Source organism: Bubalus kerabau, chromosome 3 (assembly GCF_029407905.1).
Source record: "Bubalus kerabau isolate K-KA32 ecotype Philippines breed swamp buffalo chromosome 3, PCC_UOA_SB_1v2, whole genome shotgun sequence".
Lineage (NCBI taxonomy): Eukaryota > Metazoa > Chordata > Mammalia > Artiodactyla > Bovidae > Bubalus > Bubalus kerabau.
Window position 1 is genome coordinate 183980241 of NC_073626.1, and position 27830 is coordinate 184008070.

Sequence of the window (27830 nt, forward strand, 5' to 3'; positions counted from 1 at the left end):
TATTATTATACCCTATATTATATTATACCCTATATTATACCCTAACCCTAACAGAAGCAGAAGATATTAAGAAGAGATGGCAAGAATACACAGAAGAACTGTACAAAAAAGATCTTCACGACCCAGATAATCATGATGGTGTGATCACTGACCTAGAGCCAGACATCCTGGAATGTGAAGTCAAGTGGGCCTTAGAAAGCCTCACTACGAACAAAGCTAGTGGAGGTGATAGAATTCCAGTTGAGCTATTTCAAATCCTGAAAGATGATGCTGTGAAGGTGCTGCACTCAATATGCCAGCAAATTTGGAAAACTCAGCAGTGGCCACAGGACTGGAAAAGGTCAGTTTTCATTCCAATCCCAAAGAAAAGCAATGCCAAAGAATGCTCAAACTACTGCACAATTGCACTCATCTCACACGCTAGTAAAGTAATGCTCAAAATTCTGCAAGCCAGGCTTTAGCAACATGTAAACCGTGAACTTCCTGATATTCAAGTTGATTTTACAAAAGGCAGAGGAACCAGAGATCAAATTGCCAACATCCGCTGGATCATGGAAAAAGCAAGAGAGTTCCAGAAAAACATCTATTTCTGCTTTATTGACTATGCCAAAGCCTTTGACTGTGTGGATCACAATCAACGGTGGAAAATTCTGAAAGAGATGGGAATACCAGACCACCTGACCTGCCTCTTGAGAAATCTGTATGCAGGTCAGGAAGCAACAGTTAGAACTGGACATGGAACAACAGACTGGTTCCAAATAGGAAAAGGAGTACGTCAAGGCTGTATATTGTCACCCTGCTTATTTAACTTCTATGCAGAGTACATCATGAGAAACGCTGGACTGGAAGAAGCACAAGCTGGAATCAAGATTGCCGGGAGAAATATCAATAACCTCAGATATGCAGATGACACCACCCTTATGGCAGAAAGTGAAGAGGAACTAAAAAGCCTCTTGATGAAAGTGAAAGTGGAGAATGAAAAAATTGGCTTAAAGCTCAACATTCAGAAAACGAAGATCATGGCATCCGGTCCCATCACTTCATGGGAAATAGATGGGGAAACAGTGGAAACAGTGTCAGACTTTATTTTTTGGGGCTCCAAACTCACTACAGATGGTGACTGCAGCCATGAAATTAAAAGATGCTTACTCCTTGGAAGGAAAGTTATGACCAACCTAGATAGCATATTCAAAAGCAGAGACATTACTTTGCCAACAAAGGTCCGTCTCGTGAAGGCTATGGTTTTTCCTGTGGTCATGTATGGATGTGAGAGTTGGACTGTGAAGAAGGTTGAGCGCCGAAGAATTGATGCTTTTGAACCGTGGTGTTGGAGAAGACTCTTGAGAGTCCCTTGAACTGCAAGGAGATCCAACCAGTCCATTCTGAAGGAGATCAGCCATGGGACTTCTTTGGAAGGACGGATGCTAAAGCTGAAACTCCGGTACTTTGGCCACCTCATGCGAAGAGTTGACTCACTGGAAAAGACTCTGATGCTGGGAGGGATTGGGGGCGGGAGGAGAAGGGGATGACAGAGGATGAGATGGCTGGATGGCATCACTGACTTGATGGATGTGAGTCTGAGTGAACTCCGGGAGTTGGTGATGGACAGGGAGGCCTGGCGTGCTGCAATTCATGGGGTTGCGAAGAGTCAGACACGACTGAGTGACTGATCTGATCTGATCTGATTATTATACCCATTTTACAAATATGGAACTGGGGCTCCAGGGTGCTCACATCTAGTAAGAGCTGACCCCAGGATTTGAACCCAGCGAGTGTGTTTGCAGAGCCCCTTGGTCGACTGCCTCTGGTCATGTATTATGTAATCATCTTGGGCTCAATACACGTCTTTTGTTCAACCCAGTCTTCTTACTTTGACTCCGACCTCCTTGAGGATGGCAAAAAGGCATCGTCCTCTCTGTATTGCTCTAAGGAACTCTGCACACATCAGGAGCCTAATATATGTAGATCCAACCAGGAGGTTATGGTGGCCAGGGCAGAAGATGCCAGGTCTCATCGCCCCATTCTACAGACGGATGAACCATCACCTGAGGAGGCGAAGGGACTTGTGCAAAGTCAGCCAGAGGGTCCTGACCGAGACTGGACCTGGACCCAGGCCAGGCCCTTCCCCTTTCCTTCAAGCCACCGCCCCCAGAACAATCCAGCCTCAGTCACCAACACGGCTGCCGGGATATGGAGTTGTCAATAAATTATTATTTTATGTTAGAAACAAAAAGACAGACGCTTCCACCTCACAAACACCAACAGAGCCTCCTGGGTGGCTGGAGGGGGTGAAGGGTCAGGGTGAGAAGGCGGGCATGGAGCTTCCTCACCCCTGCCTCTCCCCTCAAACCAGCAAGCCAAAGCCATCTATCGACTGGTTTCCACTCCCACCATCCCAGCCCCAGCACCACCACCTGCCTGGGTGCTGCAGGGGTTTGGCCCCATCCCCTGCGTGGCCTGTGCCCCACAGTCTCTTCCCTTCATTGCAGCCAGAGTCACGCTTTCCAAACACAGGTCAGATCCTGTCACCTCCTCAAATCCCTCTGTGGCTTCCATGCTGCTTGAGGCAGAAGCCAAGTCCTGACCATGGTCCACCTGCGCTCCCCCCACCCCCGCCCCCACACTTCATTTTTCTCCTATACATCCTCAACACCTAACCTGCTCACTAGATATTGCACCCGCTGGAAGGAAAGCTCCACAGGGCAGGGCAGTTTGCATGGCCCACTGGAACTCGTCCACAATCACAGGGCTGGTTAAGAGGCTTGGATGTCAAGGCACCAGGCTGCCGGCCCCCTGGACCATTCAAGGACCCCAGGGTACTACTCATTTGAGTGCCAGACAGAAGTGGGGGAAGGGTCAGCAACTTGATGTCCACCAGATAAGTGTATATTCATCCCCACTTACTGAGTGGCCCCATGAAGCCACTTCCCGTCTCTGAGAATCAGAGCCTCATCCAACCATCTAGAACAATCCCACTGGGCCTTCCTCCCAAGCGGCCGTGCAGATCCAGTGTAAGAGCTCCCAAAGGCAAGACCCGTGATGCTTGATTCGCTCTGGAATCAAGCGAATGGAATCCAGCCCACCCCCACCCTGGGGCCTGCCTGGCCCTGTGCCAAGCCCCCGCAGACCTCAGTACCAGTCTATTCAATTAAAGGGAGATGACGGATGTCACAGCACTCTGCCAACTGTCACCCCAAAGAACAAACAGAAGCGTATCCTCCTTTCACTGATCCTGAGAACTGTTCATTCGTTCCGTCCTTCCCTTGTTCTTCCAATCAGTACACAGCTACGGAGCACCTACAGTGGACCAGGCTTTACAGCAGGCCCAGGAATCTAGTGATGAAGCAATTGAATCATGGCTCCTGCTCTTAGGGAGAGTATAATCAGGTAGGAGAGAAAGAGAGAGACGATCAAAGAAACAACATTAATTTTACAATTATGACTGACAAATGCCGTCAAAGATCAGCCAGTGGAGCTGTTGAGAGCTCAGGGAAAAGTTCCCTAAAAGAGTGGAGGATGGGTGAGTTATCCAGGTGACGAGCAAAGGAATCAGTCCAGGGGAATCAGCCAGTGCAAAGGCCCTGTGTTGGGAAGAAGTCTAGTGAGAATAAAGAATTGAAAGGCTGGAGTGGGTAGAACTGCTAGACCCACGCGGGTGATGGAGATGAGTCAGAAAATCGGCAGTAGCCAGCCTAAGCAGGGCCCCTGGCCTATGGGGAGGGGGGATCTATCCTTAAAGCAATAGGAAGTCATGGACAGGTTTTAGAGAAATTGCATAATTAGATTCAAAATCCAGTCACAGGTGATGCTCACCTAAATGAGGTCCATGTGTCTCTCTGTCCCAGTGTGGCCAGGGGTAGTGGGCTGTTGGGCTCAAGTCTCCCAATTCGGAGATGCCAAGGCAAAAGGTCCTCTCCTCCCAGCATCTCATGCCCAGGTAAGAACACTGACCATTCTCAGGACTGAACATTCCAATGGTGTCTAGGTGCTTGCTGGCAGAGGTCTACCCACTGGCTAAGGTCTGCCCAACAGCACAGTTGTTTAAGAGAATGAAGATCTGCCCAGAAATTCAGGAAACTCGGCACGGCTCCCCCTGTGATCCTAACTGGGAGGCATTACCCCGAGTGAGCAGATTATCAGGATGTGTAATTTCTGGAATAAACACAGCTGTGTTTGTTTCTCCGAGTAGTGCTCCAGACAGAGCGGCAGCCCAGCCCGCCGCATGCAGCTGGAGCCTCACACCTTGGGACGGACAGCCGCCAGGGGATGGGGGACACGCCCCTCCCTGCAGGCCTCCGGGTGATGCCATCCAGGCAGATCTGTCTGGCCGCCACTTTGGGGCCCCTTGGGAAGCTAGTGCAAGAGACCACAGAGGCACTACAGTCCCAGGAGGGGGAGGGAGCGTGGAGAAACCTCCAGGTCTTTTCCCTTTGGGATGAGGGGACTGGTCACGATCGCTATAGGACAATCTAGAGTTGTTTACTGTGGGAGCATCCTCCTCAGTGCAGGTGGTCCATGTTGCAAGGACCCTGTGAAGGTCAGAGTCCACATCCAGAGCTTCCAGACAGGAGAACGGAGGTCCAGGGAAGGGGACTGGGGAGAACAGGGAGAGGGACACGGTACAGCAAACCTCTGCTTTGTGCCAGCTGTTGAAACAGGTCCCCAAAACACCACGGCATTCACTCAGCTCTGCAGCAGCTGTGCAGCCCTGCTGCCTGCAAAGCTTTAATCTCACTTCTGTCTCCCAGGAACCCAGTGACCATGGGCAAGTCACATAAGCCTCTTGCGTGTGCACTAAATCACTTCAGTTGTGTCCGACTCTTTGCGATGGACTGTAGTCCGATGCTATAAAGAACAATACTGCATGCTGCTGCTGCTGCTGCTAAGTTGCTTCAGTCGTGTCCGACTCTGTGCGACCCCATAGACGGCAGCCCACCAGGCTCCCCCATCCCTGGGATTCTCCAGGCAAGAACACTGGAGTGAATTTCCATTTCCTTCTCCAATGCATGAAAGTGAAAAGTGAAAGTGAAGTCGCTCAGTCATGTCCAACTCCTAGCAACCCCATGGACTTCAGCCCACCAGGCTCCTCTGTCCGTGGGATTTTCCAGGCAAGAGTACCGGAGTGGGGTGCCATTGCCTTCTCTGACAATACTGCACAGGAACTGGGAATGTTAGGTCCATGAATCAAGGTAAATTGGAAGTGGTCAAACAGGAGATGGCAAGAGTGAACATTGACATTTTAGGAATCAGTGAACTAAAATGGACTGGAATGGGAGAATTAAACTCAGATGACCATTATATATACTACTGTGGGCTGGAAGAAACACAAGATGGAATCAAGATTTCAGGGAGAAATAACAATAACCTCAGATATGCAGATGACACCACCCTTATGTCAGAAAGTGAAGAGGAACTCAAAAGCCTCTTGATGAAAGTGAAAGAGGAGAGTGAAAAAGTTGGCTTAAAGCTCAACATTCAGAAAACGAAGATCATGGCATCTGGTCCCATCACTTCATGGGAAATAGATGGGGAAACAGTGGAAACAGTGTTAGACTTTATTTTTCTGGGCTCCAAAATCACTACAGATGGTGACTGCAGCCATGAAATTAAAAGACGCTTACTCCTTGGAAGGAAAGTTATGACCAACCTAGACAGCATATTCAAAAGCAGAGACATTACTTTCCCAACAAAGGTTCGTCTAGTCAAGGCTATAGCTTTTCCTGTGGTCATGTATGGATGTGAGAGTTGGACTGTGAGGAAGGCTGGGCGCCGAAGAATTGATGCTTTTGAACCGTGGTGTTGGAGAAGACTCTTGAGAGTCCCTTGGACTGCAAGGAGATCCAACCAGTCCATTCTGAAGGAGATCAGCCCTGGGATTTCTTTGGAAGGAATGATGCTAAAGCTGAAACTCCAGTACTTTGGCCACCTCATGCGAACAGTTGACTCATTGGAAAAGACTCTGATGCTGGGAGGGATTGGGGGCGGGAGGAGAAGGGGACGACAGAGGATGAGATGGCTGGATGGCATCACTGACTCGATGGATGTGAGTCTGAGTGAACTCCGGGAGTTGGTGATGGACAGGGAGGCCTGGCATGCTGCGATTCATGGGGTCGCAAAGAGTCAGACACGACTGAGTGACTGATCTAATCTGATCTGATCTGTGGGCAGGAATCCCTTAGAAGAAATGGAGTAGCCATCATGGTCAACAAAAGAGTCTGAAATGCAGTACTTGGATGCAATCTCAAAAATGACAAAATGATCTCTGTTCATTTCCAAGGCAAACCATTCAATATCATACTAATCCAAGTCTATGCCCCAACCACTAACACTGAAGTTGAACAGTTCTATGATGACCTACAAGACCTTCTAGAACTAACACCAAAAAAAGATGTTGTTTTCATCATAGGGGACTGGGATGCAAAAGTAGGAAGTCAAGAGATACCTGGAGTAACAGGCAAGTTTGGCCTTGGAGTACAAAAATGAAGCAGGGCAAAGGCTAATAGAGTTTTGCCAAGAGAACACACTGGTCATTGCAAACACCCTGGTCCAACAATACAAGAGATGACTCTACACATGTACATCACCAGATGGTCAATACTAAAATCAGACTGATTATATTCTTTGCAGTCAAAGATAGAGAAACCCTATAAAGTCAGCAAAAACAAGACCAGGAGCTAACTGTGACTCAGATCATGAACTCCTTATTGCAAAATTCAGACTTAAGTTAAAGACAGTAAGGAAAACCACTAGACCATTCATGTATGATCTAAATCAAATTCCTTACGATTATATAGTAGAAGTGACAAACAGATTCAAGAGATTAGACCTGATAGAGGGCCTGAAGAACTATGGATGGAGGTTCGTGACATTGTACAGGAGACAGGAAAAAGAAAGACCATCCCCAGGAAAAAGAAATGCAAAAGGACAAAATGGTTGTCCGAGGAGGCCTTACAAGTAGCTGAGAAAAGAAGAGAAACAAAAAGCAAAGGAGAAAAGGAAAGATATACCCATTTGAATGCAGAGTTCCAAAGAATAGCAAGGAGAAATAAGAAAGCCCTCCTCAGTGATCAGTGCAAAGAAATAGAGGAAAACCATAGAATGGGAAAGACTAGAGATCTCTTCAAGAAAATTAGAGATACCAAGGGAATATTTCAAGCAAAGATGGGCACAATAAAGGACAGAAAAGCTATGGAAGATATTAAGAAGAGGTGGCAAGAATACACAGAAAAACTATACAAAAAAGATCTTCACAACCCAGATAGTCACGATGGTATGATCACTAACCTAGAGCCAGACATCCTGAAATACGAAGTCAAGTGGGCCTTAGGAAGCATCACTACGAACAAAGCTAGTGGAGGTGATGGAATTCCAGCTGAGTTCTTTCAAATCCTAAAAGGTGATGCTGTGAAAGCGCTGCACTCAGTATGCCAGCAAATTTGGAAAACTCAGCAGTGGCCACAGGACTGGAAAAGGTCAGTTTTCATTCCAATCCCAAAGAAAGGCAATGCCAAAGAATGCTCAAACTACTGCACAATTGCACTCATCTCACATGCTAGCAAAGTAATGTTCAAAATTCTCCAAGCCAGGCTTCAACAGTATGTGAACCGAGAACTTCCAGATGTTCCTGCTGGATTTAGAAAAGGCAGAGGAACCAGAGATCAAATTGCCAACATCTGCTGGATCATCGAAAAGGCAAGAGAGTTCCAGAAAAACATCTCAGTTCAGATCAGTTCAGTTCAGTCACTCAGTCATGTCCGTCTCTTTGTGACCCCATGGACTGTAGCACGCCAGGCCTCCTTGTCCATCACCAACCCCCGGAGTTTACTCAAACTCATGTCCATTGAGTCGGTGATGCCATCCAACCATCTCATCCTCTATTGTCCCCTTCTCCTCCTGCCTTCAATCTTTCCCAGCATCAGAGTCTTTTTCAATGAGTCAGTTCTTCGCATCAGGTGGCCAAAGTATTGGAGTTTCAGCTTCAGCATCAGTCCTTCCAATGAATATTCAGGACTGATCTCCTTTAGGATGGACTGGTTTGATCTCCTTGCAGTCCAAGGGACTCTCAAGTCTTCTCCAACACCACAGTTCAAAAGCATCAATTCTTAGGTGCTCAGTTTTCTTTATAGTCCTACTTCTGCTTTAGTGACTAAGCCAAAGCTTTTGACTGTGTGGATCGCAACAAACTATGGAAAATTCTTCAAGAGATGGGAATATCAGACCATCCTACCTGCCTCATGAGAAATCTGTATGCAGCTCAAGAAGCAACACTTAGAACCAGACATGGAACAATGGACTGGTTCCAAATTGGGAAAGGAGTATGTCAAGGCTCTATATTGTCACCCTGCTTATTTAACTTATTTGCAGAGCACATTATGAGAAATGCTGGGCTGGATGAAGCACAAGCTGGAATCAAGATTGCTGGGGGAAATATCAATAACCTCAGATATGCAGATGACACCACCCTTATGGCAGAAAGTGAAGAGGAGCTAAAGACCCTCTTGATGAAAGTGAAAGAGAGTGAAAAAGTTGGCTTAAAACTCAACATTCAAAAAACTAAGATCATGGCATCCAGTTCCATCACTTCATGGCATATAGATGGGGAAACAATGGAAAAAGAGACAGACTTCGTATTTTGGGGCTCCAAAATCACCTCAGATGGCGACTGCAGCCATGAAAATAAAAGACGCTTGCTCCTTGGAAGAAAAGCTCTGACCAACCTAGACAGCATGTTGAAAAGCAGAGACATTACTTTGTCAACAAAGGTCCGTCTAGTCAAGGCTATGGTTTTTCCAGTAGTCATGTATGGATGTGAGAGCTGGACTATAAAGAATGCTGAGTGCCGAAGAATTGATGCTTTTGAACTGTGGTGTTGGAGAAGACTCTTGAGAATCCCTTGGACTGCAAGGAGATCCAACCAGTCCATCCTAAAGGAGATCAGTCCTGGGTGTTCATTGGAAGGACTGATGCTGAAGCTGAAACTCCAATACTTTGACCACCTGATGCGAAAAACTGACTCATTGGAAAAGACCCTGATGCTGGGAAAGATTGAAGACAAGAGGAAAAGGGGATGGCAGAGGATGAGATGGTTGGATGGCATCACCAACTCGATGGACGTGAGTTTGAGTAAACTCCGGGAGTTCGTGATGGACAGGGAAGCCTGGTGTGCTGCAGTCCATGGGGTCACACAGAGTCAGATGGAACTGAGCAACAGAACTGACGGACTATAGTCTCCGTCCATGGGATTCTCCAGGCAAGAATCCTGGCATGGGTTGCCATGTCCTCCTCCAGGGGATCTTCCTGACCCTGGGATGGAATGCACGTCTCTTTTGTCTCCTACAGTGGTTGTGTAGTGCCACTGGGAAGCCCCCATATAAGCTTCAGTTCCCCATCTGTAGAGTGGGGATAATCACACCCACTCCATGGGGTTGTTGTTAGGATTAAGCAGGATTTGACATGTAAAGGACTATGTGCCTGGTGCATTGTAGGAAGCTCATACATGATGGCTAGTCCTCCATTCATTCATTCATTCATTCATTACCAAGCACCACTATTTCCCAGGATGCATGGGGGGTACTTGCAAACAAGAGTCAAAGTCGCACAGGGAACCTACTAAGGCGCTCTGAGATGATTGGAGGGATGGGATGGGGGAGGGGACGGAGGCTCGAGAGGGAGGGGATGTATGTATAATTATGGCTGACTTTCATTTTATGGCAGAAACCAACACAACAACACTGTAACAAATTTTTTAAATTATTTGCGTAAAATTAAAAAAAAAATCCTGCCTTCATGAAGCTTACATTCTTACAAGGAGGACAATGACTAAATGATGTTTTGTTTTTCTCTTTATTATTCCTGCCAGTTGACAGAAGGGCAAGCTGAAGGCTGGAATGGTTAAGTCATTTTTTAGATGTCCATTATTTATTTTTATCCCATGTTATTCTCAGAAGGGCTAGAGGCAGATGTTAAATAATTTATCCAAGTCTCTACAGCTAGAAAAGGGAACCACTGGCTTTAAAGGTCTTCTCTCCCTTGGAAAGACTTTTAGCGGCTACAGACCTAGTTCCTGGCCTGCAAAGGGCCTACTGAGACCTCAGGCAAGCGTAGGCCCCTTCTGGGCCTCAGTTTCCCCACGTGTGGCTCTAGTATTTTGCATCCTGGGATGGCTCCTGGTGTGCTGCCTGGATTGTACAGGCTCTGTGGGATTGCTGAGCCCTCGCAAGGTGCCCACAACCCTTCCCTGGCACTGAGGGGTGAAGTGGGTGGGCTGGGACCGGCTCTCTGGAGAAGCTGGAGGGCTTCTGGAAGGGGAGCAGGGGCCAGGCAGACATGTTCCCTCGGCCATGAAGTGAAGTGAAAGTCACTCAGTCGTGCCCGACTCTTTGTGACCCCATGGACTATACAGTCCATGGAATTCTCCAGGCCAGAATACTGGAGTGGGTAGCCTTTCCCTTCTCCAGGGGATCTTCCCAACCCAGGGATTGAACCCAGATCTCCTGCATTGCAGGAAGATTCTTTACCAGCCGAGCAGCAAGGGAACCCCAAGAATACTGGAGTGGGGAGCCTATCCCTTCTCCAGTGGATCTCTGTGACCCAGGAATTGAACCGGGGTCTCCTGCATTGCAGACGGGTTCTTCACCAACTGAGCTACCAGGGAAGCCCCGCGCTCTGCCATGGGCCCCACCATTCTGGCCCCCTTCCCAGTGCGTTCCTTACATCCTGGCCCCTCGGACAACCAGAGGAGCTGGCTGGGCAAGATTCGCTTGCACCCAGGGTATGGTTTAATCCTCCGGGTCAGACCCATGCAGCCCCTCCCTGCCCGCCGCTCCCGTACTCGATCGTCCCCGACATCAGCCCCACGGCCCCTGAACCCGTCCCTGCTTTTGATTTCCTCCCATGGCTTCCTATTGCCTCCAGTATCAAGTTCAAACACCACAGCTTGTCACTCGAGGCCCTGCTTCCCTGGCTCAAACCTCCTCCCAGAGCTTCCTCTCCCTTTTCTTTCTTTTATACATTTTCATTCACTGGTTTTTATAGGGCTTCCCAGGTGGCGTGAGTGGTAAAAAAAAAAAACCCACCTGTCAGTCAATGTGGGAGACATAAGAGACTCGAGTTTGATCCCTGGGTCGGGAAGATCCCCTGGAGGAGGGCATGGCAACCCACTCCAGTATTCTTGCCTGGAGAATCTCCAAGGACAGAGGAAGCCTGGCAGGCGACAGTCCACAATGTTGCAAGGAGTCGGACACAACCGAAACGACTTAGCATGCGCTTAGCACGTGGTTTCTACAAACCTGCCCTGCTCCAGCCTCTCGGTCTCTGCTCAAGCTGTCCCCTCTGCTAAGAATGTTCTCCATTCCATTGACTGTGTGTCACGAATCCTACTGGGCTAAACATGCCTTCCACCAACCCAGGCTGGAAGACATTTCCCCTTTGCAGTAAACAATATTCCATCTCACACCCTATATATCACATCACTGAATATCTCTGAACCTGCCTTTTTATCAGCAAAATCAGTGTTAATAACTATGATCCAGGGTTGTTGAGGGGAATAAATAAGAATGTGTCAGAAGAGCAGCCAGTATAGTACCTAGTACTCAACAGGGACTCAGTGGTGAGCAGTTGCTATGATGCTGCTGCTGCTGCTAAGTTGCTTCAGTCGTGTCCAACTCTGTGTGACCCCATAGACGGCAGCCCACTAGGCTCCCCCATCCCTGGGATTCTCCAGGCAAGAACAGTGGAGTGGGTTGCCATTTCCTTCTCCCGATGCTGATGACGGAAGAGAAAGAGAAGGGAAGGCGAAGGGAAAGAAGATGGAAAAGAAGGAATAGGAAGGAGAGGTCACCGATCCCTCTGTTGGGATGTCACTCCTTGACATGAGAATGTCAGTTCTTTTTTTTTTTTTTTTTTTAAAAAACATTTTTATTTATTGTATCGAGTCATAGCTGCATCGTGCGAGATCTTTCACTGGGGCATACGGGATCTTAGCTCCTTGACCAAGGACTAAACCCGCGTCTTCCACACCGCTAAGTGGGCCCCCAACCACTGGACCACCAGGGAAGTGCCTGAGAATGTCAGTTCTGATTAATTCCTCTCTATGTCCCAGCATACTGGAGGCTTTCATAAATGACTACTGAATGAACAGATAGTATGAAAGGATGGATGGATGGGGAGAAGGAAAGAAGCTAGGACTGTGGGTGAGAAGAAAGGACGTATGGACAGATGAATGGAAACAGATAAGCCTGGAGGAGACTGAGCATGCTCTCCCAGAAGTCTAGCAGCACAGCATCCCACTGGCAGCTGAGGTTTCTGGGAACAGATGCCAAATCTGTTCCCCTGGCTCCAAGCTCCTGTGCTCCTGGCCAGCATCAGGCTGCTCTCAAGGTTGAGCAAGTGGAAGCTTGGGGCAGCTGATGCCCCCGGGAGTTCCAACTCTTTCCCCACCTGTCACCAGCCTCTAAGAGCACCAGCCCCTGACAGCAGGAACACAGCTCCAAAAGTGTGAGCCAAGTCGATGGGAAAATAGGATTTATTTTACAGAAATTCACTTTGGGGGCCAACTTCTTTGGAACTCCCCAGTGCAGAAACGTTGGCAAATCCACAGTCAAAGGCTCAGAAGGTTCCTCCAAACCTGGGGAGTGTGCAGTTTGCCAGCTCTTTTTTTAAGTCCCGAGAGTGGAGAATAAGGAAATATCACAATCTAGATGCCAAAGAGAGTCTGAGGGGGAGAAATGCACTCTGGGTTTTCAGGTTTGTTCATTCTTCCATTCATTTATCCAACCCACTATCTAAAATGTGCAACAATTTTGCTATTATCCATCCATCCATCCATCCCAACCCCTCCACCCATCCCACCATCTCTCCACCCATCCAATCCACTCAGCTGCCATAAAACCATCCTTTGCACTCTCTCTCTTGATCCATCTATCAACGTGCCCATTACTGACCCAACCATCCAATCCATGCAATTACCCATGCACTCATCCTCTATCCAACCAGCCATCAATCACTCAAGCTCCTATCCAACTGCTCAGCTATTTACCTCTCCAACTGTACTCTACTCAACCAGTATGACTGAGGATCTCCCAGGACGGTTGGCGGTAAACCAGACATGCCGACGCAGTACCCAGTACAGTCTAAAGTGAAGTCGCTCAGTCGTGTCCGACTCTTTGCGACCCTGTGGACTGTAGCCTACCAGGCTTCTCCGTCCATGGGATTCTCCAGGCAAGAGTACTGGAGTGGGTTGCCATTTCCTTCTCCAGGGGATCTTCCCGACCCAGGGATTGAACCTGGGTCTCCCACATTGGAGGCAGACGCTTTAAACTCTGAGCCACCAGGGAAGCCCTGTACAGTCTAACCGAGGCAATATAAAAGAGGTATGTATCAAGGTGCCACTGAGAACACAAGGACAGTTCAACTCTACACATAGACAGGGGAGGGGTCAGAGAAGTCAAAGCAGGCTTCAGACAGGAGACACTCGAGCTTGGTCTTAATAAGCAGCCAGAGAAAGAAGGTGAAAAGGGTATCCAGGCAAGGGAGCAACAGATATGCTGGATTCTAGAAATCCCAAGGCCTGAGTCCTCATAATTACCTAGTTAACTGTGGACCCTGGGCCAGTCCCCAGTTTTTCCAAGTCCACATGCCTCTATAATAATGCCCTCTTGATTCCCACAGAGAAAGGCCCGTGTTCATCTACTACTGGGAGCAAAGTTGCCATGTGCTGCCCTGGTGGCTACAATAAGGGCAGACCTGATGGGAGGAAAGCGGGTCCCTAAAGTTTTGTGCTGCAGGATCTGCTGTCAAGCAGACACAGGTGTAAATCCCAACCTCCCATTTTGCTCTAAGTTACTTAATTTTTGAGTCTTATTTATTTAGCGAGCTAGCTGGGCTGGGTCTTTGTTGCAGCATGTGGGATCTCTGAAGTTCGCTGTAGCATCTTTGCTGCACCATGCAGGATCTTTAGTTGCGGCATGCAAGCTCTTAGCTGTGGCATGTGGGATCTAGTTCCCTGACCAGGGATTGAACCTGGGCACCCTGCATTGGGAGTGCAGAGCCTCAGCCACTGGACCACAAAGGAAGTCCCTCTTCCTTCTTTTGAGAATTAAGACACCGCTAACAGTTTCCTCCTAGGCTACAGCGAGGACTGAATGAGGTAATGCAGGGGGATTCCCTGGTCAGCTGTAGGTAATACCAGCTATTCCTCCCAACTGCTACCAATTTTCAAGTCCTACTGTGTGCCAGGCAAAGTGATCTAAGATGGTGGTTAAGAAAGTCAGCCTTAGACCTATATGTATCTATTCTCAGTCAGCATTAGTTCTTTGCCCATATCAGCAATTTATGTTCAAATGGTTCAGAAAAAAAAACCACACACATACAGGTACTCTCATACAAAAAGGGGTACAAACATGGCAAAATGTTCACCATTGTTGAATCTAGGTAAAGGATGGGCTTCCCTGGTCGCTCAGTGGTAAAGAATTCACCTGCCAATGCAGGAGATGTGGGTTCTGTTCCTGGGTCAGGACGATCCCCTGGAGTAGGAAATGGCAACCCACACCAGTATTCTTGCTTAGAAAATTCCAAGGACAGAGGAGCCTGGTGGGCTATAGCCCATGGGGCTGCAAAGAGTCAGACACGACTGAACACTGTTTTAATTACTGCTATTATTATCAATTATTGAACTGCTGAGAAACTGAGGCTGAGAGGTTGGGTAAACACTTGCTTTTCAAAAACACCTGTTTTTTGTTTTTTTTTTTTAATTTCTGAAACAACATGATGCAGTAGGTGATATTATCCTCATTTTCCAGATAAGAAGCCAAGGCTGAGCAGGAAATGACCTACCCAAGGTGACACAGCTAGTGAGTGGAGGAGCCAGGATGGGGACAGCCTGACTATCTCCAGAGTCCAGGATCTTACCCCAGCATCTCCTGACTCGCCTGCGTCCCTGGACCCAGGCCAAAAGGGGCCGGGCCTCATGGGAACCCATTCAACTCCAGCAGAGGCCATTCAGAAGGGAGCCCTGCGCTTTCCTGGTGTGGGGCTGAGCTTCGGGGCGGCCCCGGAACACCCAGCATCAGGGCCTCCTTGGTATCTAGGGAGCGCGTCCGACTGTTCTCCTGAGAGCGGCAGGAGCTGCCATTTGAAGCCGTGGGGAGTGACAGCTGACACTGACGGGGACAGGCTCGCGAGGACATCCCGCCCTGGGGCCCTGACTCGAACAGACTCCCTGGGCCACATGGCCTTTCGTGGGTTCCAGAAAGGCCCCGCAGGCTCTGGCCGGGGCTGTTCCCAGGCTCTGCCTCCCCGCGAGAGGCGGAGAAGCCCCCATTCAGGCGGGACGCATCCCACTGTGCGCTAAGCCGCTTTCTCCCCACTTACACGTTCAGATGCTTTTTGTCCTTCCGGCTTCCCATGGACTCAGGCCAAGTGACAAGTTGGTGCTGTGGACATATGTCGTCGCCATAATGGGGGTGTTGACCCCACGCTCTCTGCCTGCTGGGCCCAGGCAGCTTACACCCCGCCCCAGTGCTTGGCGTGCCCGGTTCTCAGCCGCACAGGCCTCTTTCCAGCTCCCAAAGACACCACGCGCTCCGGGGCCTCCCCTTCGGATCTCTGCAGATGCTGTCCTGCTGTTTGCCCGGAATGCCTGCCTGCCTTGCCACTTCTCCGCCTGGCTGTTCCTCGACAAGCATTGTGGAAGTCGCCTTCTATGAAACTTGCCTAACTCCAATTTACCACGGAAGAAACTGAGGCACAAAGAGGTAACTAAGTTAAAAGGGGCCAAGGCCTGGGATTTGCCTGGAGGTCCAGTGGTTAAGAATCCGCCTGCCACTGGAGGGGACGTGGGTTCAATCCCTGTTCCGGGAACTCAGATTCCACCTGCCACTGGGCAACAAAGCCCATGTACTCTAGAGCCTGTGGGCCGCGACTAAGGAAGCCCGCACGCCTAGAGTGCGTGATCCACCGCAAGAGAAGCCACCGCAAACGGAAGTCTGTGCAGTGCAGCTAGAGAGAGCCCCCACACTACAACAAAGACCCAGCACGCCCAAAAATAATTAAATTTTTCTAAAAGGGCCAAGGTCAGGCTGTTTGTAAGTTTTAGAGCCAGAGGTTCTACTTCAAGAACACACACCTCCCACTGTACCAACTCTGCCCACGAAGAAGAAAATGGAAGGAAGACATGCTCTCTGCTTTTAAATAGCGTAGGTGCCTGCCAGAAGGAGCTTCTGCTCCTGGATTGTTCTGGAAGGCAGGAAACAGAAGCCATGGAGGGAAGTTCCAGGAAGACTCTCCAGTTTAAGAGGCACTTCTGACAATGCCACTGCTTACCAGCTGTGTGTGTGCGTGTGTGTGTGTGTGCGCGCCAAGTCATATCTGACTCTTTGCGACCCTATGGGACTGTAGCCCTCCAGGCTCCTCTGTCCATGGGATTCTCCAGGCAAGAATACTGGAGTGGGTTGCCATTTCTTCCTCCAGGGGATCTTCCCAAACCAGGGGCCGAAACTGCGTCTCTTGTATCTCCTGCATTGGCAGGCAGATTCTTTATCACTGCGCCACCTGGGAAGCCTGTGGCTACCAGCTGTGTAGCCTTGGGTAAGTCACTACAGCTCTCTGAACCTCAACTTCTTCATCAGTAAAATGGAGGTAACAATGCCCTTACTATTTCTCTGTCCAAAACACCTCAATTAGAGCTTGAAACTGCCAGCTCCTGAGCCAAATTCAGCCAGCGAATATTACTTAGATTGGCCAGGACTGTATTTTAGAGTTGAGCAAACATTTAACAACAAGTTTTTCCATAAATATCAGAACTTTGCAAACCAGAAGTTCTGGCAAAACTGAGCCCCAATCCCCGCACAGCAAGATGGTCAAGAGTGGGTAGCATCTGCCTTCTTTATGTTATTATTATTATATTTTTGGCTGTGCCACGTGACATGCAGGATCTTAGTTCCCTGACCAGGGATTGAACCAATGTCCACTACAGTGGCAGTGTGGAATCCGAATCACTGGACCACCAGGGAAGTCCCACTTGCTTTCTTTAGACAAGATATGTGCCCTCCTGGGCACACTGCTGTCTGTCAAATATCCATTAACAACCTGGCCAACTCAAGAGTCTAGGGTCTCTGGCCAGGACTCTTAGGATTTGGTTGGTTGTTAATTTATTTTACTATAACTCTGTTTAATAAGTTCAAGAAGGAAAAGACTGAATCTGCTCAGTAGAGACAAGGGAAAGGGAAAGGGAAGTCGCTCAGTTGTGCCCGACTCTTAGCAACCCCATGGACTGCAGCCTACCAGGCTCCTCTGTCCATGGATTTTCCAGGCAAGAGTACTGGGGTTGGGTGGCATTGCCTTCTCTGTCAGTAGAGACAAGGGCTATATAAAAAAGACATAAATGGAAATTCTAGAAACAATACACTGGATGCTATAACAGCAGATTAGACACTGTGGAAGAAGGCATAAGTACAAAGGTGACCACCGGAACAAAACCATGAACCTTCCTAAATACCAAGCACATTTAAATAAACCAGAGTAAAGAATGCACATCTTGTAGAAAAAGAAGCGCAGCAAATAAAGTACATATCATCATACTGGGTCAGCCAAAAAGTTCATCTGGCCAACCCCCAAAAATATCACAACAGAGTTGAGACCCAACACATCCATTACATCAATAAACATGAGCAGGATTAACTCACTTATTAAAAGACTAAGACTTAGGCGTTGAGTAACAAAACTAGAGCCCCAAATAATAATTCAGCTTCCCTTGTGCAAACAAGAGACGTAGCCAAACACATTTTTAGCTTTTTCTAAAAACAAAAGAGAGACTACGGTGTATCAGAAGGACTGTGTCTGTATTATATGTGTAGGCTTGATTCCTATTCAGTCAGCAGCCCCATTTCCTGCTTAACCGTTTGACAATAAAACTCGCTTATGTGTTGCTTATGGTCTTCAACACTTCACCACATGCACATATCTCCCTGTGCCAACCTGTGGTCCCAACTTAGGTCTGACAGCAAGTGGCCAACCAATGCCTTCAGACATTTCGGTTTTCTCCAGCGCTTCCCCGCTCCTGCGGTGGCCCCCAGCCAGGGCGGGGGTGACAGACCGCAGTCACCCCATTACAGGTTCTTTTGTTTGTTTCACTTTATAAAATGTTATTTAAGCATAGTTGACTTGCAGCATTGTGTCAAAGGATTTCTTTTTTCTTTGGACTGCACAGCTGCTAGGGTCTTAGTTTACCTGTTCTTTTATAGTTGAATGAAGAACACAGGTGCTCCTTGACATGGCCTTCTGAGGTGGTTAAATCATGATCCCCTATTTACTGATGAGAAAACTGAGGCCCAGAGGGGTGAAGTGACCTGCCCCAGGCCACAGGGGTATCTTAGCTCCATCCTCCAAACTCATTCCTACCAGCCCAGGGCCTCCTTCTCATGCCTGATCCTGAGTAGCTATGACTTGGGCTACCATGGCTCCCCTTGTGGCTCAGCTGGTAAAGAATCCGCCTGCAATGCGGGAGACCTGGGTTCGACCCCTGGGTTGGGAAAACTCCCCTGGAGAAGGGAAAGGCTACCCACTGCAGTATCAGTATCCCTAGGCCTGGATAATTCCATGGACTGTATAGTCCATGGAGTTGCAAAGAGCTGAACACACAACTGAGCGACTTTCACTTTCATTTTATGGCACAAACATCTATTCAGTGCGTATCATGAGCCAGGCCTTGTGCTGGGCAGGGGACATGGTGAAGTGGAGGGTCCCTGTCCTCTCAGGGGAGGCAGACAGCATGGGAAGTCAGTGCAGCTGTGGGACAGGACGGAGAGCAGGCAGGGCATGATGCTTCTGGCTCCCTGTTACCCACACCCTGTGTGGGACTAGAAACTCCCTGGGGTGGACTGTCCCTCAGTGTGGTTACTGGCCTATACCTGCTGTCACTAAACAGAAAGCCGCCTCCCATTAAGGGGCTGAGGGACTTCCCTGGTGGGTCCAGTGGTTAAGGATCTGCCTTCAAATGCAGGGGACGCAGGTTCGATCACTGCTCAGGGAATTAAGATCCCACATGCCACCAGGCAACTAAGTCCGCACACCGCAAGCAGATGGCACATCACCACTAGAGAACCTGCACGCCGTTAACTAGAGAGCCTGCGCGTCACCACTAGAGAACCTGCACGCCGTTAACTAGAGAGCCTGCGCGTCACCACTAGGGAACCTGCACGCCGTTAACTAGAGAGCCTGCGCGTCACCACTAGAGAACCTGCACGCCGTTAACTAGAGAGCCTGAGCGTCACCACTAGAGAACCTGCACGCCGTTAACTAGAGAGCCTGCACATCACCACTAGAGGACGCGTGCGTCTCAACTAGAGTGTGTGTGCACCGTAACTAGGGAGCCCGGACAGCACAACTAGAGAAAAGCTCACACACCAAAACAAAGACCAGTGTAGCCAAAAAAAAAAAAGAGGGAGGGAGGGGGTTGCTGAAGCTACGTTTGGACCACAGGTCGGCCCGGAACACGAGATGTGTGCACACGGTGAAGGGGGTGCTTGGGGGCCAAGCATCACCTCCAAAGACACGCTGAGGACCATGGGCAACACACAGGCGAGTGCTGTGTGTTAAACCGTTCGCAGCACACGGTGCTTCCTTTGAAAGACTGAACAGAAAATTGAGCCCAGCGTATTTCCCCCCAGTCTCTGAACCGGATGAGGAGGCCTGGGATGCATCTGAGATGGCTCTGTGACTTGCTCTGACTGCAGGGGTGATGTTTTGTGACATCACAGTCCAGGCCTCAAGGAGTCTTCCGGTTTCCTCTTTACCCTCTTGGGAGCTAGCCGCTGTGGAAAGCTCGGTCTAGACTAGTGACGGGTGAGCAATCTTGAAGAGTGTGGGCGGGGCGGGGGGGCCTTCCCACCCTCCCTACCAGGGCCTCAGAGATGTAGGAGAGGCCACTGGAGACCTTCCAGCACAGCCCAGCTGAGTGCAAGCTCAAGAGTGATCCAAGCTGACACCACATGGAGCAGAATAAATGCCCAGCTGCACCCGGCCACTCCACTGAATCAGGAAGAATAATACATCACTGTTGTATTGAGACAGTACGTTTTGGGGTGGCTTATTAGGCAGCAATGGATAACTGATACACGTCCTGGGGGCAGAGCCCTGGCCTTTGTCTAGCTCTCCCCTCCTTGCCTGGAGCCTGCCACCAGGCATGCAATCCCAGAGCTGGAAGGAGCCTCCGAAACCACTGAGTCCTACCCCCTCATTTGAGAGAAGAGGTAGCCAAAGCCTGGGGAGGAGAAGCAATTTACTCCTGATCGCAAGAGAGACTAGAAGCTAAACACCACCACCACCAACAGGAGAGGCGGGGCAGATCTAGGAGGCAAAGTTGAACCCTGCAGGACCCAGGCAAGTAACACGAATGTGTGACGCAAGCTGATGGAGAGCTCCCCGCCCCCCAGCCCACGTGCACGTGCTCGTCTGAAGAGGCAGTCACTATTCGGCTCCAGCCAACTGTGGCCATGTGGGAATGTGGGCCTAGAGAAGCCAGATTGTCTGACTTCTCACAAAGCCAGAAACAGGATTTCTCTGTAAACTCTCCTGATTTTTAAATATTGGCTAGGAATTCAAATTGAATTGAGGATCTCTGAGCCATTGAGACCTGCCTTGGGCTTTGGGCATGGTCTGGCCACTGCCCTCCAGCAAGTCGCCTTATTCCCCCAGGTCTCAGTTTCCTCATCTCTAAAATGGGCCCCATGGTTCCTGCCCACTCATTGGGTTGCTGTGAAAACCCAATGAGCTAATGGGTTTAGAAACATCAGCTACAAATGGCCCTGTGACTGTTCCACAGACTCTGTTCTCTGTGGAGGCACCCCTCACAATGTAATGAGTTAACACCTGATTTGTCTAAGTTAGAACAACATTATTCTGACCATTATGACAGCGATTGCTTTTTTATGGCAGGTTTGTGAGTTCCAGAACCCTCCCACTTGCATTATCTCAGGATGTTGATGGAGTCAGAGGCTGGATGGCTGCCTTGGAGACCCTCGTCAGAGCCAAGCCTTTTCTCTGAGCTGAGAGGTACATTCCAGAGGCTGCTGGAAGGCGGTGGTGCAGAGCAGGAGCTTCAAAGTCCTCCAGACCTGGGTTCGAATCCCTGCCTCCTGCTCCCTCCTTGGGCTAGTTGCTTTCTGAGTTTCAGTTTCCACATCTGTAAAATGGGCACAATAATAACACCGCCAGGGCAGCTGTTGAGGTGGTTGTGTGAGATGACGTATATGGGGTTAGCTAAAAAGTGCATTTGGGTTTTTCCATAACCTCTTAATGGAAAATCCAAACAAACTTTTTGGCCAACCCAATACAATGTCTTTAAGCAGAGCATCTGGCTGTTTTTATTATCATGTACGGACGTTGGTGTGAATTCCCTGGTAGTTCAGGTGGTAAAGAATCTGCCTGCAATGCAGGTTCTTACAATGACCAGGTTCAATCCCTGGGTTGGGAAGATCCGCTGGAGAAGGGAATGGCAACCCACTCCAGTATTCTTGGCCTGGAGAATGCTATGGACAGAGGAGCCTGGCGGGCTACAGTGCATGGGTTGCAAAGAGTTGGACACGACTGAGCAACTAACATTTTCACTTTTTCATGGAAGTTGGTGGCTGGGAGGCCAAGGGTCAAGAATGACGTTGCAGCGATAGAAGATCCTGTCCCTTTCCTGGGGTTAAGGGAGGCTGACTTGGAGGGGGGATGGGCTCTTGTGCAAAACCTGCATGGGAAGCAAAGAGGCAGGCTGGAGGGAGCTCTTAACTACTCAGCAAGAGTCAGATAGAACTCAACTCTGTATCTTTGGCTTTTTCCTGGGGTGAAGTGAAGAGGGATGGGGGGAGAGCTGCAGACAGAGTCCTCGAGTAAAACGGCACCACACCCCCCTACTCTGAATGCAGGTTCCCACTGGTTTTGAGAAATAACAGCCACAGTTAATATTTACTCTGCACTCATCACATGTAAGATACACATTCAGTTACAAATGCAGATTTATCTTTCATGGACTAACCCATTCATTCATCATAGCCACCTCAAGAACTAATAGCCAGGACATGGAAGCAACCTAGATAGATGTCCATTGGCAGATGAATGGACAAGAAAGCTGTGGTACATATACACAATGGAGTATTACTCAGCCATTAAAAAGAATACATTTGAATCAGTTCTAATGAGGTGGATGAAACCGGAGCCTATTATACAGCGTGAAGTAGGCCAGAAAGAAAAACACCAATCAGTATACTAACACATATATATGGAATTTAGAAAGATGGTAACGATAATCCTGTATGCAAGACAGCAAAAGAGACACAGATGTATAGAATAGTCTTTTGGACTCTGTGGGAGAGGGCGAGGGTGGGATGATTTGGGAGAATGGCATTGAAACATGTATAATATCATATATGAAATGAGTCACCAGTCCAGGTTCATGCATGATATAGGACGCTCAGGGCTGGTGCACTGGGATGATCCAGAGGGATGGGATGGGGAGGGAGGTGGGAGAAGGGTTCAGGATGGGGAACGCATGTACACCCGTGGCAGATTCATGTTGATGTATGGCAAAACCAATACAATATTATAAAGTAATTAGCCTCCAATTAAAATAAATAAATTTATACTAAAAAAAAAAAAGAAAACACATATTCTCTGAGAGCTCACCTAAATTCAACTAGAGGGGACAAGTGGACTCCAGAAGTCCCAACATCAAATCCTTCACTACTTAAGAAGGGAGGGGGCTTGGGCGGATCACCTAAGCTCCAGTGAAATGGGGACAAAAAGATCTACCTCACAGGGCAGTCATGAGGACTGAATGATATATCTGTATGTGAAACGCATGGAGCTTGGTAGGCATTTATTTAATAAATAGAAAGTGCCCTTAAAAAAAAAAAAGAAGTGAGGGAAGCAGGGCTCAGAGAGGTTAAATAAGCGACCAGAGGACACTCAGGCAGCCTGCCTCCAGACACCCTTGTGACCCCTAGGCTTTGCTGCTTACAGAGCAAGACAGTGGTCAGGGCTTGGCCAAAGGGTTCCGGGATTTCAAAGACAGGAGCAAGTAGTCCGGCGGGGAACAAGGGTGTGGACATTGCACAGTCCTGACAATGGATAAACACCGGCAGGGCTGCAGACCAGGCTGCTCTGCTGGCCGCTGTATACGGGACCTCATTTACCCCTCACCCTGAGCCTCCGACAGGCAGTATCCCCAGTTTACGGATCAGCAAACTGAGGCTCAGACAGCACACCGCTTGCTCAAGGGCACAGAGCAGACAAGGTCTCTTCCCTGAGGATACCCCTATCCTGAGGGGGCTTCGGCAGGGCTCCAGATAGCTCCAGGAAGCTCACTGAGCACGGCCCAGGCTAAGGTGGTCTAAGCAAGCCCCTTGCTCCAGGTGATACAGAGGCACCTGGGAGACAGGTGTCTCCTCTCCACCCTCCAGAAGGCACCTGCTTTAAAAGGCCCTAAAACCCTAAAATGCTTTCAAGGCAGCCTTATCAGACAGTTGATCCCAATCAGGAAGCTTCCAGGTGCTGTCAGATCAATGGCCCACCCCATCCCTGAGAGGTGTGCAAACATTCTGCCCTGCCCTGCCCTGCCCTGCCCTGCCCTCCCCCGACCAAGCCTCCTTCCGTTCACCAGCAGGCTGGCGGCCTGGGCTGGTGGGCACTAACTCAGACTGACTTCACTTCATTTTGGCCTTTTCCAGTTTCCTGCTGAGGTTTCTCTTCCTCTTTCCCAGGAGTCCCCACCTGCCCAACGGAAAGACCTGGGAAGTGAGTTAAAAGTTACTGATCCCTGGGCTCCAGCTGGATCTATCAAATCTCCAGCAAAGTCAGGCAAGCAGGCCAGGCCACAGGATGGGATGGGGCTTTGGTCAGAGGTGCAGACCGGGTCCGCCACTGCCAGGAGGCCCTCCTGGTCTCACCCCTCAACCCTCAGAGGGAGCAGGGTACCCCTTCCCTTGTCCAGCCCAGGCCTCCTGTCACCAGCCAGTTCTATCCTCAGCCCCTTCCTTTATGGATCTCTCTGCCTGCAGGGGTCTGACCTCCACCCTAAGCTCATAGGTAAGCTCTGGGCAGGCCAAGCTGACCAGCTGTGACCCTCGGCCTTGCGGAGTCCCCAGCAAGCTGCCCAGACAACCTGCCCCCACCCTGGCTTTGGGGTTGATGCAAAACCTTGATGAAGTGGAGGAGGCCAAAGGCATTAGGAAGGACAACCCCCACCCCCTGGGAGGGTCTGGGGCCATGGCAGGGCAGAGGGAGCTGGCAGTGGGGTCTCAGGACCAACCAAGGATTCAAACCCCCTCACTGGGAGCCTGGGTACGGGCTTGTGTTTTCACAACTGTTTTGAGAATCTTCTGAAAGCTAAGACCCAGCTTCCTAGGAAAATCTATGGTCACAGCCAACATTCTATTATAATTTCAGGGTGATCCCAGGGTCCCATAACTAAGGCCTGTGGACCCCAATTGAGAGCCCCTCTTCCAATTCCCTGCCATGGTAAGAAGCAAGTATTTCCCCCTGACAGAGCCCTGAAGAAAGAGGCAGAGATGGGGCTCTGGGCCTGCTCACACTTGGGGGGGTCACCATCCCAAGGCGGGAGCAGTTGGGAGTCTGTGTGCTGGGTTGGGGGAGACACTGAAGTTTGGTTTGTGGACTGAACAGTCTAAATGCCAGAAAGAGGGGAAGTGAATTAGGACACAGCTATCACCGATCACAGGCACTCACTCCAAAGACAAGGACTTTGGAGGGGCTGAGAACAACCTCTACATAGACAAGTACTTGACACTTCTTTTTTTTTTTTGACTCTATTTTATATGGGGTATAGCTGATGAATAATGTTGTGATGCTTTCAGGTGGACAGCGAAGGGACTCAGCCATACATACACACGTATCCATTCTCCCCCAAACTCCCCTCCCATCCAGGCTGTGACGTAACATTGAACAGAGCTCCCTGTAGGTCCTCGTCGGTCAGTTATCCGTTTTAAACAAAGCAGCATGTACATGTCCATCCCAAACTCCCTCACTATCCCTTCCCCTCTTCCTCCCCCGTCCTGTGCCTGACACTTTGTGTGGGTGTCCCCAGGAACCCCTCAGGAAATGGGAGTCCAGCTCCTTGCCCAGGGCACACACACTGTGCAGGGCTGGGGGGTTTGGACCCAGGTCTGATTGCCCAGAAAGGCCATGCCTTTTCTCTGCCCCACAGGGTCCTGGAAGTTGGCCGCCCTTGTTTCCCACTGAAGTCGGAATCCTTTCTCCCCACCCAGCACCTGACATGAAGAGGGTGCCTGGCGACTCTTTTAAAACACATGGATGGATGGAGGAATAAATGAATTAAGTCAACTTGCTTTTGAATTCTACAGCATTCGGGCTTTAAATCTAAGCCCTGATTTCCTGGCTAAGACGAATACATGAAAGCAGCCTCCTTTAAAAATGAGAAGCAGGAGAAATAAACATAAAAGGAAAACCAATTCTAAATTAATCCCACTGAAGGTCGCTGGATCTTAGATAGGTAATGCCCGAGAGGTGGGCCCAGCAGAGGGCTGGGCTGGGGGTGGGACAGACAAGACGTGTATGGGGGGAAGGGGCGGGCAGTCTCCCTCGACCCCTGTAAGGAGCAGACTTGCTTGGCACAGAGCTGCCGCTGGTCCATTTGAATCCTCAGCTCTGGCTGAACTGATCTCGTTATTATCCCCACACATCTTCCTGCATTCTGTATCTCTGCTCACATCTGCCCTCTGCTTCTCCCTCTGGGAAGATTTCCTTCATCTCCCCGGCCAGAGGGACTCCCTCCTTCATCTCTGTATCATTCTCCCGACACTTACTGTATAGCACAATATAATGTATTCATTCGTTTGTTCACTCCGCACTCATTCATTCATTCAGCGTTCCTTAGTTCCTTTCAGTTCAGGGCACCGGGTGACTGGGTTCAGTTCAGGGCACCCAGTTGCCTCAGCAAACAGGGAAAACAAAAACCTCAGGACTTCCCTGGCAGACCAGAGGTTAGGGCTTCACGCTTCCACTGTGGGGGCCATGGGTTTGATCCCTGGTGGGGGAGACAAAGATCCCGTAGGCTGTCTAGTGTAGCCAAAAAATAATTAAATTTTTAAATTTTAAAAAATAAATTTAGAAAAACCCTCTCGTCTCTTGGAGTTTACAGTCTAGTGGGCAAGACGGACACTAAACAAGGAAAGCAACAAGTCTCTGATACCATTTCAGATGGTAGTGGGTATTCTGAAGTACGACAAAACAGGAGGGATAGAACGTGTCTGAACTGAGTCTGTGTTAGAGGAGGTAATCAGGGAAGCTTCTGGGAGCAGCATTTGAACAGAGATCTTTTTACTACTATTGGGCTTCCCTGGTGGCTAAGATGGTCAAGCATCTGCCTGCAATGCGGGAGACCCGGGTTTGATCCTTGGGTTGGGAAGATCCCCTGGAGAAGGAAATGGCAACCATGGAAAATTCCATAGACAGAGGAGCCTGGTGGGCTACAGCCCATGGGGTCGCAAAGAGTTGGACATGACTGAGCGACTTCACTTTCTTTTTATTACCACCATGGACACAAAACTGAGCTCCCTCAGGGAGCTCACAGCCTAGCCAAGAACAGACAAGCTGGCCTTTTCTTTACTGTACAGGACAGGTTCTAGCCCATCTGAACATTCCCACACACTGGAAGCCAGTGATCTTTCCAAAAACAAATCTGGCCAGGTTCCCTGTGGTTCAAGAACCTTCAGTGGCTCCCCAGTGCCCTAAGCATCAAGCCCAAACTTCTCAGCCTAATCCCCCCTTGCTGCCGTTAACACCCGTCTCCCTCAGATACACCCAAGTATCTCACACCAATCATCGTGTCTCTAGGTCTTTACACACGCTGTTCCTTCTTCCAGGCCAAGACTTTGCCTCCTCTCAGTCCCAAAGTCAACCTCCTTAGCTTTTTGGGAACACAGTTCATTAATATGACAGGTGGCTGAGAAAGTTTTGAGGCAGGGAGAACGGGAAGTAAGAAAACGAGGCAAAGAATAAAGCTATAAATGACAAAGTAACTGGCTTCCATCCTACATGGCTGCTGCTCCCACAGGCAGCACATGACTGCCTCCTGGCAGGACCCGGGACACACTTACACATTGCACCTTGCCAACAGCTTCCCTGTCGGTCTGTCCGTCTCCCTGCCCGCCCCAGGGCCCAGCACCACACCAGCTAGAAAACACGCTCCATAAATATTTGGAAACCAAAAGAATGAATGTACAGGGCCTTCCCTGGCAGTCCAGTGGTTAAGACTTTGCCTTCCAATGCAAGTGGTGCCAGTTCGATCCCTGGGAGCAGAGCTAAGATCCCGTGTGCCTTATGGCCAGAAAACCAAAAGGTACAGTGGAAGCAATACTGTAACCAATTCAATAAAGACTTCACAAGTGGCCTATATTAAAAAATCTTCAGGAAAAAAAAAAGAACAAATGTACAGAGGAGATGGATTTTCTCTAAACTTCAACTTTTGGATTCCACCTAGTGGCTGGTCCAGACCTCCCTGGTGGCTCAGCTGGTAAAGAATCCGCCTGCAATGTGGGAGACCTGGGTTCGATCCCTGGGTTGGGAACACCCCCCTGGAGGAGGGAAAGGATACCCACTCCAATATTCTGGCCTGGAGAATTCCATGGATTATACAATCAGGCACGACTGAGACTTTTACTAGCAGCTGGTCCACCATTGGCCTCTTCTGTTGGACACAACCCCGGGGGTACTACCATCCCCTCAAAGCATCCAGATGCTCCAGACTTAGGTTTCCTTTGTGGGGGCGGGTCTCACGGTTTGGGGAGATACTAAGCTTGCCATCCTAACCT

General features: G+C 49.4%; 2 long non-coding RNA genes across 2 annotated transcripts; one reads left to right on the top strand and one right to left on the bottom strand.

Annotated features, from left to right (window-relative positions):
* Positions 1–20829: 20829 nt before the first annotated feature.
* LOC129647943 (uncharacterized) lies at positions 20830–23509 on the bottom strand. Its single transcript, XR_008712588.1, has 2 exons — positions 22666–23509; positions 20830–21178 (listed from the first exon to the last, which is right to left on the bottom strand). It is a non-coding gene; the product is annotated as an uncharacterized LOC129647943 (long non-coding RNA).
* A 76-nt stretch (positions 23510–23585) lies between these two features.
* Positions 23586–25837, top strand: LOC129647942 (uncharacterized). The gene is made up of 3 exons (XR_008712587.1): positions 23586–23775; positions 24427–24498; positions 25205–25837. It is a non-coding gene; the product is annotated as an uncharacterized LOC129647942 (long non-coding RNA).
* Positions 25838–27830: the final 1993 nt, after the last annotated feature.